Here is a 9,659-nt window from a genome sequence, read left to right as displayed (position 1 = left end):
GAATCACAAGGGCCTAAGTCATGTCAGGGTGAGAAGATGATGGGTAATCAGAGCACATGCTCAGACAGATGATTGAGATAAAGCTCTTTCATAAACAAATGGAATTACATTAAATTTAATAATGACTAATACATAAAACTCTATTGCTGGGTGGGCCATGGTGGCTCAGTGGCAGAATTCTCACCTGCCATACTGGAGACCTGGGTTCGTTTCCCAGTGCCTGTCCATGTAAAAACAAACAAACAAACAAACAAAAACTCTATTGCTAGAAAAATATTAATAGCATTGTCTTTTCCACACAGGAAAATAAATAAAAGGTTTGCTACAATATTATGTATGGAACAGGAACTCAATGTGTATGAATTTGGTGAAGGAAAAAAATCATTAGAAAGATATGCATGAAACTAGGAAAACGTCCCTGAGTAATAGGCCAAAGATGATTCTAGAGTAAATTATGTGTTGTGGAGCTTTATATAACTAACATATAATATGTTGGTAAACAGAAAATAGAGTACGACAACCACCACAAAAAAAATGCCATTGCTGACTTCCGGAGAAGATGGCGGCTTAGTAAGATGCGCGGGTCTTAGTTCCTCCTCCAGAACAGCTACTAAAGAAACAGAAACAGTACAGAACAGCTCCCGGAGCCATGACAGAGACCAAAAAGACAGCGTACACCATTCTGTAACGGCGGAACCGGCTGGGAGAATCCGCTGCGGTGAGATCCGCGAGGGGCATGCTCTTCCCCGGGCTGTGGCAGCTGGCGGCCGGAGCCCGTCCCTCCATCCTTCTTGGGCTGGCTGGGAGATTTGGACAGGCGGTCCCCTTAAGCCATGGCTGCCAGCGCCCCCCCCAATGCATGGATTCCTGGGCCAGCTGGGAGATTTGGAGCGGCACTCCCCTAAGCCGCAGCGGCCGGCGCCCCCCCGACATGCAGATTCCCAGGCCGGCTGGGAGATTTGGAGCAGCACTCCCCCAAGCTGCTTCAGCTGGCGATCCTCCCCCACAGCAAGAGTCTTCTGAAGTTAAAGGTGCCACAGCATCTTTTACTGGTGGGACCCACAAACAGATGAGTACCACATACTGGGCAGGATAAGAAAAACAGAGCCCAGAGATTTCACAGGAAAATCTTTCAACCTGCTGGGTCCCACACCCAGGGAAATCTGATTAAATGCCCAGACGCCAGCAAAAAATAACGGATCATGCCAGGAAAATTGAAGATATGGCTCAGTCAAAGGAACAAACCAATAGTTCAAATGAGATACAGGAGTTGAGACAACTAATTCTGAATATACGAACAGAAATGGAAAACCTCTTCAAAAACCAAATCAATAAATTGAGGGAGGACATGAAGAAGACATGGGCTGAACAAAAAGAAGAAATAGAAAGTCTGAAAAAACAAATCACAGAACTTATGGGAGTGAAGGACAAAGTAGAAAAGATGGAAAAAACAATGGATACCTACAATGGTAGATTTAAAGAGACAGAGGCTAGAATTAGTGAACTGAAGGATGGAACATTTGAATTCTGAAAAGAAACAGAAACTATAGGGAAAAGAATGGAAAAATTTGAGCAGGGGATCAAGGAACTGAATGATAATATGAAGCGCACAAATATACATGTTGTCGGTGTCCCAGAAGGAGAAGAGAAGGGAAAAGGAGGAGAAAAACTAATGGAAGAAATTATCACTGAAAATTTCCCAACTCTTATGAAAGACCTAAAATTACAGATCCAAGAAGTACAGTGCACCCCAAAGAGAATAGACCCAAATAGGCGTTCTCCAAGACACTTACTAGTTAGAATGTCAGAGGTCAGAGAGAAAGAGAGGATCTTGAAAGCAGCAAGAGAAAAACAATCCATCACATACAAGGGAAACCCAATAAGACTATGTGTCAATTTCTCAGCAGAAACCATGGAAGCTAGAAGACAGTGGGATGATATATTTAAATTACTAAAAGAGAAAAACTGCCAACCAAAAGTTCTATATCCAGCAAAATTGTCCTTCAAAAATGAGGGAGAAATGAAAACATTTTCAGACAAAAAGTCACTGAGAGAATTTGTGACCAAGAGACCAGCTCTGCAAGAAATACTAAAGAGAGCACAAGAATCAGATATGAAAAGACAGAAGAGAGAGGTATGGAAAAGAGTGTAGAAAGAAGGAAAATCAGATATGATATATATAATACAAAAGGTAAAATGGTAGAGGAAAATATTATCCAAACAGCAATAACACTAAATGTCAATGGACTGAATTCCCCAATCAAAAGACATAGACTGGCAGAATGGATTAAAAAACAGGATCCTTCTATATGCTGTCTACAGGAAACACATCTTAGACCCAAAGATAAACATAGGTTGAAAGTGAAAGGTTGGGAAAAGATATTTCATGCAAATAACAACCAGAAAAGAGCAGGAGTAGCTATACTAATATCCAACAAATTAGACTTCAAATGTAAAACAGTTAAAAGAGACAAAGAAGGATACTATCTACTAATAAAAGGAACAATTAAACAAGAAGACATAACAATCATAAATATTTATGCACCAAACCAGAATGCCCCAAAATACATGAGGAATACACTGCAATCACTGAAAAGGGAAATAGACACATATACTATAATAGTTGGAGACCTCAATTAACCACTCTCATCAATGGACAGAACATCTAGACAGAGGATCAATAAAGAAATAGAGAATTTGAATATTACAATAAATGAGCTAGACTTAACAGACATTTATAGGACATTACACCCCACAACAGCAGGATACACCTTTTTCTCAAGTGCTCATGGATCATTCTCAAAGAAAGACCATATGCTCGGTCACAAAGCAAGTCTTAACAAATTCAAAAAGATTGAAATCATACACAACACTTTCTCGGATCATAAAGGAATGAAGTTGGAAATCAATAATAGGCGGAGTGCCCGAAAATTCACAAATACGTGGAGGCTCAACAACACACTCTTAAACAATGAGTGGGTCAAGGAAGAAATTACAAGAGAAATTGGTAAATATCTCGAGGCGAATGAATATGAAAACACAACATATCAAAACCTATGGGACGCAGCAAAGGCAGGGCTAAGAGGGAAATTTATTGCCCTAAATGCCTATATCATAAAAGAAGAAAAGGCAAAAATGTAGGAATTAACTGTCCACTTGGAAGAACTGGAAGAACTGGAGAAAGAACAGCAAACTAACCCCAAAGCAAGCAAAAGGAAAGAAATAACAAAGATTAGAGCAGAAATAAATGAAATTGAGAACATGAAAACAATAGAGAAAATCAATAAAACCAGAAGTTGGTTCTATGAGAAAATCAATAAGATTGATGGGCCCTTAGCAAGATTGACAAAAAGAAGAGAGAGGACACAAATAAATAAGATCAGAAATGGAAGAGGAGACATAACCACTGACCTCACAGAAATAAAGGAGGTAATAACAGGATACTATGAACAACTTTACGCTAATAAATACAACAATTTAGATGAAATGGATGGGTTCCTGGAAAGGTATGAACAACCAACTTTGACTCAAGAAGAAATAGATGACCTCAACAAACCAATCACAAGTAAAGAAATTGAATCAGTCATTCAAAAGCTTCCCAAAAAGAAAAGTCCAGGACCAGACGGCTTTACATGTGAATTCTACCAAACATTCCAGAAAGAATTAGTACCAACTCTGCTCAAACTCTTCAAAAAAATTGAAGTGGAGGGAAAGCTACCTAATTCATTCTATGAAGCCAACATCACCCTCATACCCAAACCAGGCAAAGATATTACAAAAAAAAAGAAAACTACAGACCAATCTCTCTAATGAATATAGATGCAAAAATCCTCAACAAAATTCTAGCAAATCGAATCCAACAACACATTAAAAGAATTATACATCATGACCAAGTAGGATTCATCCCAGGTATGCAAAGATGGTTCAACATAAGAAAATCAATTAATGTAATACACCATATCAACAAATCAGCGCAGAAAAATCACATGGTCATCTCAATTGATGCAGAGAAGGCATTTGACAAGTTTCAACATCCTTTCCTGTTGAAAACACTTCAAAAGATAGGAATACAAGGGAACTTCCTTAAAATGATAGAGGGAATATATGAAAAACCCACAGGTAATATCATCCTCAATGGGGAAAAATTGAAAACTTTCCCCCTAAGATCAGGAACAAGACAAGGATGTCCATTATCACCACTATTATTCAACATCGTGTTGGAGGTTCTAGCCAGAGCAATTAGACAAGAAAAAGAAATGCAAGGCATCAAAACTGGAAAGGAAGAAACAAAACTATCACTGTTTGCAGACGATATGATACTATACGTTGAAAACCCAGAAAAATCCACAACAAAACTACTAGAGCTAATAAATGAGTACAGCAAAGTAGCAGGTTACAAGATCAACATTCAAAAATCTGTAGCATTTCTGTACACTAGTAATGAACAAGCTGAGGGGGAAATCAAGAAAATGAATTCCATTTACAATTGCAACTAAAAGAATCAAAGACCTAGGAATAAATTCAACTAAAGAGACAAAAAACCTATACAAAGAAAACTACAAAAAACTGTTAAATGAAATCACAGAAGACCTAAATAGATGGAACGGCATACCGTGTTCATGGATTGGAAGACTAAATACAGTTAAGATGTCAATCCTATCTAAATTGATTTACAGATTCAATGCAATACCAATCAAAATCCCAACAACTTATTTTTCAGAAATAGAAAAATCAATAAGCAAATTTATCTGGAAGGGCAGGGTGCCCTGAATTGCTAAAAACATCTTGAGGAAAAAAAACGAAGCTGGAGGTCTCACGCTGCCTGACTTTAAGGCATATTATGAAGCCACAGTGATCAAAACAGCATGGTATTGGCATAAAGATAGATATATCGACCAATGGAATCGAATAGAGTGCTCAGATGTAGACCCTCTCATCTGTGGACATTTGATCTTTGATAAGGCAGTCAAGCCAAGTCACCTGGGATAGAACAGTCTCTTCAATAAATGGTGCCTAGAGAAGTGGATATCCATATGCAAAAGAATGAAAGAGGACCCATATCTCACACCCTATACAAAAGTTAACTCAAAATGGATCAAAGATCTAAACATTAGGTCTAAGACCATAAAACAGTTAGAGGAAAATGTAGGGAGATATCTCATGAATCTTACAGTTGGAGGTGGTTTTATGGACCTTAAACCTAAAGCAAGAGCACTGAAGAGGGAAATAAATAAATGGGATCTCCTCAAAGTTATTGTCTTCTCTCCATTCTTCATTAGAACTATCTCCTTTCATATCTGTGGCAAGTTGGAATGAAGGACAAAAATGATAAGAATTTAAGAATTTTAAGAATTTGGTGCTCTGCACTAACATTCTATGTGACTTCTAGCAAACCATGTTAGTACTCTGATTTCCTTTATTCATAAGGTGGAATCAGTAACTGCAATCCTAACTCAGACTTAAATTATGAGGATTACATGAAATAATGGATATGAAGAGAATGGTTATATAAATATTATTTTATTTGTATCATTTATCTTACTTTTTATCATGTACCTTCATTATTCACTTTTTTCTTTTTCTTTCATTAAGCTAAAATGATTGTTGTGCTGGTTTGAAACTGTTATGTATCCCAGGAAAGCCATGTTCTTTTAATCCAGAGTTTTGGGTGCAGACTCATTGTGGGTGGGAACTTTTGATTAGGTTGTTTCCGTGGAAATGATGGGTCTTAGTTCTTAGATTACTAGAGAGTCCTAAAAAGAGCTGACACGGAGAGCAGACACCTAGACACAGACATCTGGAGATGCTTGGGAAGCTGACATAGAGTCAAGCTGAAAGCAATGCAATCTGGTAGCAAAGGTCCAGGAGATGCCAGCATCATGCCTTCCTTGCTGACAGAGAAACCCCAATGTGATCCACCTTTCTAGAGTGACTATATTGATGCCTTAATTTGGACATTTTTATGGCCTTAGAACTGTAACTTAATAAATTCCCTTTGTAAAAGCCAATCTATTTCTGGTGTATTGCATTCTGGCAGATTTAGCAAACTCAATCAATTGCCAAATGAAAGGGTAAAGAAAAAGAAAAAGTGAGGCCAAAAATTCCATCCCTCTATCTCTGGAGAGATGAGAGAAGACCAAACAGTTCAGAATTTACAAAGCCTGCTGGGTAAAATAAGTCCTTCCACTTTTTGCACTGTAATTCCTTCTGTAAATCTCAGTATAAAGGGTTTGGAATCATGAACCCTGATTTAGAATACAAGGCCCAGTAGCACCCCAGGTACAAGAGAGGTAAGTGGACTTGTACATATCTGTGTGCATTTCTAAGGGAGATTAAAAAAGTGCATCACGTGCCAACTTGTCAACTGTTCAAATAAATAACTATTTTGTGTCATGTACATAATTTCTAGCTGTGCCAGTCTGAAAGGATTATGTACCCTAGAAAAGCCATGTTTTAATCCTGATCCATCTTATGGAGGCAGCTGTTTCTTTTATTCCCTATTCAGTACTGTAGGTTGGAAACTTGGTTAGATTATCTATAGCAAGATAGGACATGCCTAATTGTGGATGTTAACCTTTGATTAAAGAGATGTGACTCTACCCATTCCAGGTGGGTCTTGATTACTGGAATCCTTTAAAAGAGAAAATAATTAGAAAACAAACAAACAAACTTAAGAGCAACAGAACCATGAGAACCACAGAGCCCACGCAGCCAGAGACCTTTGGAGATGAATAAAGAAAATGCCCCAGGGGAGCTTCCTGAAATAAGAAGCCTGGAAAGAAAGCTAGCAGATGTTGCCATGTTTGCCATGTACCTTTCCAATTGAGAGAGAAACCCTGAGCGTCATTGGCCTTCTTGAGCCAAGGTACCATTCCCTGAGTGCTTAGATTGAACATTTCTATAATAGTGTTTCCTTAATTTGGACATTTTCACAGCTTTAGAACAGCAAACTTGTAACTTAATAAATTCCCCTTTTAAAAGCCATTCCATTTCTGGTATATTGTGTTCTGGCTGCTTGCAGACTAGAACACTAGCCAATACATTATTAGTGGCAGATTTGGGTTTTAAAGTGCTGCTTTCCAAACATATGTTTATTTGCTTTTTCTAATAAATATTCTACTGGGCGGGCACAATGGCTCAGCAGGCAGAGCTGTCGCCTACCATGTCAGAGATCTGGGTTGGATTCCTGGTGCCTGCCCATGTGAGAAAAACAAAACAAAACAAAACAAAAACACTAATAAATACACTAACACTAATCCTTCCATGCCTAAAATTGAATTGTATGTACAACTTCTAAGATGTGTTTCACAACCTACTTCACAGACTCTGAAGTTTAGCAAACAATTCATATTGAGGTAGGAGAGTATTTAATTTTGCTATTATAGAAACATCAATTGATAGAACAGGTAGAGAAAAAAAAAACATTGAATTATTCCCCCAAATTTGCCATTTTAAAAAGGAATTTCTAAAAATTTCCTGTGAAGTGTTTTATAGGAAAACCATTTTTCAGCATCAACCAGATCCTTTATACTTGGCTGTGAAGTTGTTGTCTAATTTATACTTTCTCTTACCATCTTTTCTTGGTTATCCATTTTAATTATAGCTTCTCTTGAGAAAGATTTTTCATTTTTCTTTTTTTCTCCTGAAGAAAATATTTGGAGTTAAAATAAGTATACTGACCAAGGAGTCTGAAACTAATTAACTGCCCTACTTAGGGAAATCCAGTTTAGTTTTTGCAGCTGAAATTAGAATAGGAATGACATCTTGATAAAATGAGACATAAATGGATAGATTATATGACTATACGACTATGTTAATTCTTTTTCATGACTTTTTATGAGAATAAAGCACAGCAGGACTATATTTAATTAGACAGAAAGGTAGCATAACGCAGTGGGTTATATATGCATTAACGGAATCAAATATAAGTGGAAGTTATGTAAACTTGTTTTAATGCTAAGATTTTGAATATGTATCCAAATATATTCTATGTCCATTGTGCACCAGTAAACACTGCAGTCTTAGCACTTCATTATTGATAAGTCAAAGCATGGTTTCTGAATATGTTACAGCATGTCTGAAGAAAAAACAAGTATTAAGCTTAAATTTCTGCTTTTATTATCAGGTTTAGCTACAGTCTTGACTTTCTAAGTAATTTTCACATTTTCAATTTACTTCTCTTCTGAATACTTAATTCAATGTTATATTTTCTTTCTAGAATTCTGAAGGCATAAGATTTATAATCATGCATGCAGATATTTATCTCTATTGTGTTGAAATCTAACAGAAAATTCTCCTTGGCATTTAGATATGTGTTATAAGAAATTCTTCATTTCTGCTATTCAGGTTTTAGTTGAAGCTTTCATATAAATTTCATGAATCTTTATGATTACGCACTATGTTAGATACAAAGGAGACCAAGTGATTAATTCATGTTCCCCGTCCTCCATCTAATAACTTATTGGAGAAATAAATAAAGCTGGTTCCTCTAGCTAAATGGCAGTTTAATTCCATTATTAAGACCCATTTGTACGCCTTTTAAGGTTTCATATATTAGATTAACTTTTAAAAATATTTTGTTTTTATAAGAGAAGTGGTAGGTTTACAGAGAAACCATGCATACAATCTCGAGTCCCCATGTCCCACTCTATTATTACCACCTTGTGTTAGTGTGGTGCACAGGTTACAGTTCAGGAGAGAACATTTTATAACTATGCTATTAACTATAGTCCATGGCTTACATTAGGGCTTATTGTGTTGTACGGTACTATGCTTGTTTTTGTCTACTTCTTATTCTAGTAACATACCTACAACCCCAAATTTCCCTCTTTTAACAGCATTCAAATATATAATGCAGTGCTGTTATTTACTTTTACACTATTGTACTAATGTTACCACAATCCATTATCAAAAACTTCTCCATCATGCCGAATAGAAGCTCCCCATTCTTGACCCTCACCCCATCTCCTGGTAGCCTGTATTCTAGATTCTGACACTATGAATTTGCTCATTCTAAATTATTTTATATCAGTGAGGGCATACAATTTTGTCCTTTTGTATCTGGCTTATTTCATTGTTTTTCAGCCTTTTGTCTAAGATCAAGTATAATATCTGTTCTTATCAGCTTTATTTTAGATATATTCGATCAATGACATTATGTCAGTGGCTCCTTCCCTCCTTGAAAAGTAAGGGTCATCTCTGTAATGGTAACTCTTTCTCTGTCAATCCAGTTTTGTACTATCAGTAGGAGTTTTTTGTTGTTGTTGCTGGTTTTAATCTAATGGGTATGTCATCTCCTTCATGCAGTAGTCAGGTAACAGCTGTCAAAGAGTATTACAAAATGTGATGTTATGCTTTTGCTTCAATTACTGACAATTGAGACTAAGCCATAAAGAATAATTTTATGCTTGCTCATAAAGAAATTGTGTGACTCTACGATATAGGAAAGACACCTGAGGAAAATACTCAAACACAGTTGTAGTTGTTATAAAATCTATTCTCATGGCTTGTTAATAATTCTCTTCTAAAGTGTGATTTCAGTTCATTTCTTGAGAAGACAGGTACAGCTTCCTCCTCAGAATGTGGTCAGTCTGTGAAAGTATATACAATGCTTATTGCTATGGTTAGCACATATATTTGAAATGTATTTCTACATAATA

The 9,659-nt window shown here is 36.6% G+C and overlaps 1 pseudogene; it reads left to right on the top strand.

The window, feature by feature from the left end:
• The first annotated feature begins 9,072 nt into the window (after positions 1-9,072).
• On the top strand, positions 9,073-9,178 carry LOC143654701 (U2 spliceosomal RNA; annotated as a pseudogene).
• The last annotated feature ends 481 nt before the right edge of the window (positions 9,179-9,659 follow it).

This window comes from Tamandua tetradactyla, chromosome 13, assembly GCF_023851605.1.
Source record: "Tamandua tetradactyla isolate mTamTet1 chromosome 13, mTamTet1.pri, whole genome shotgun sequence".
Classification (NCBI taxonomy): domain Eukaryota; kingdom Metazoa; phylum Chordata; class Mammalia; order Pilosa; family Myrmecophagidae; genus Tamandua; species Tamandua tetradactyla.
This window is presented reverse-complemented; position numbering and strand designations above follow the sequence as displayed.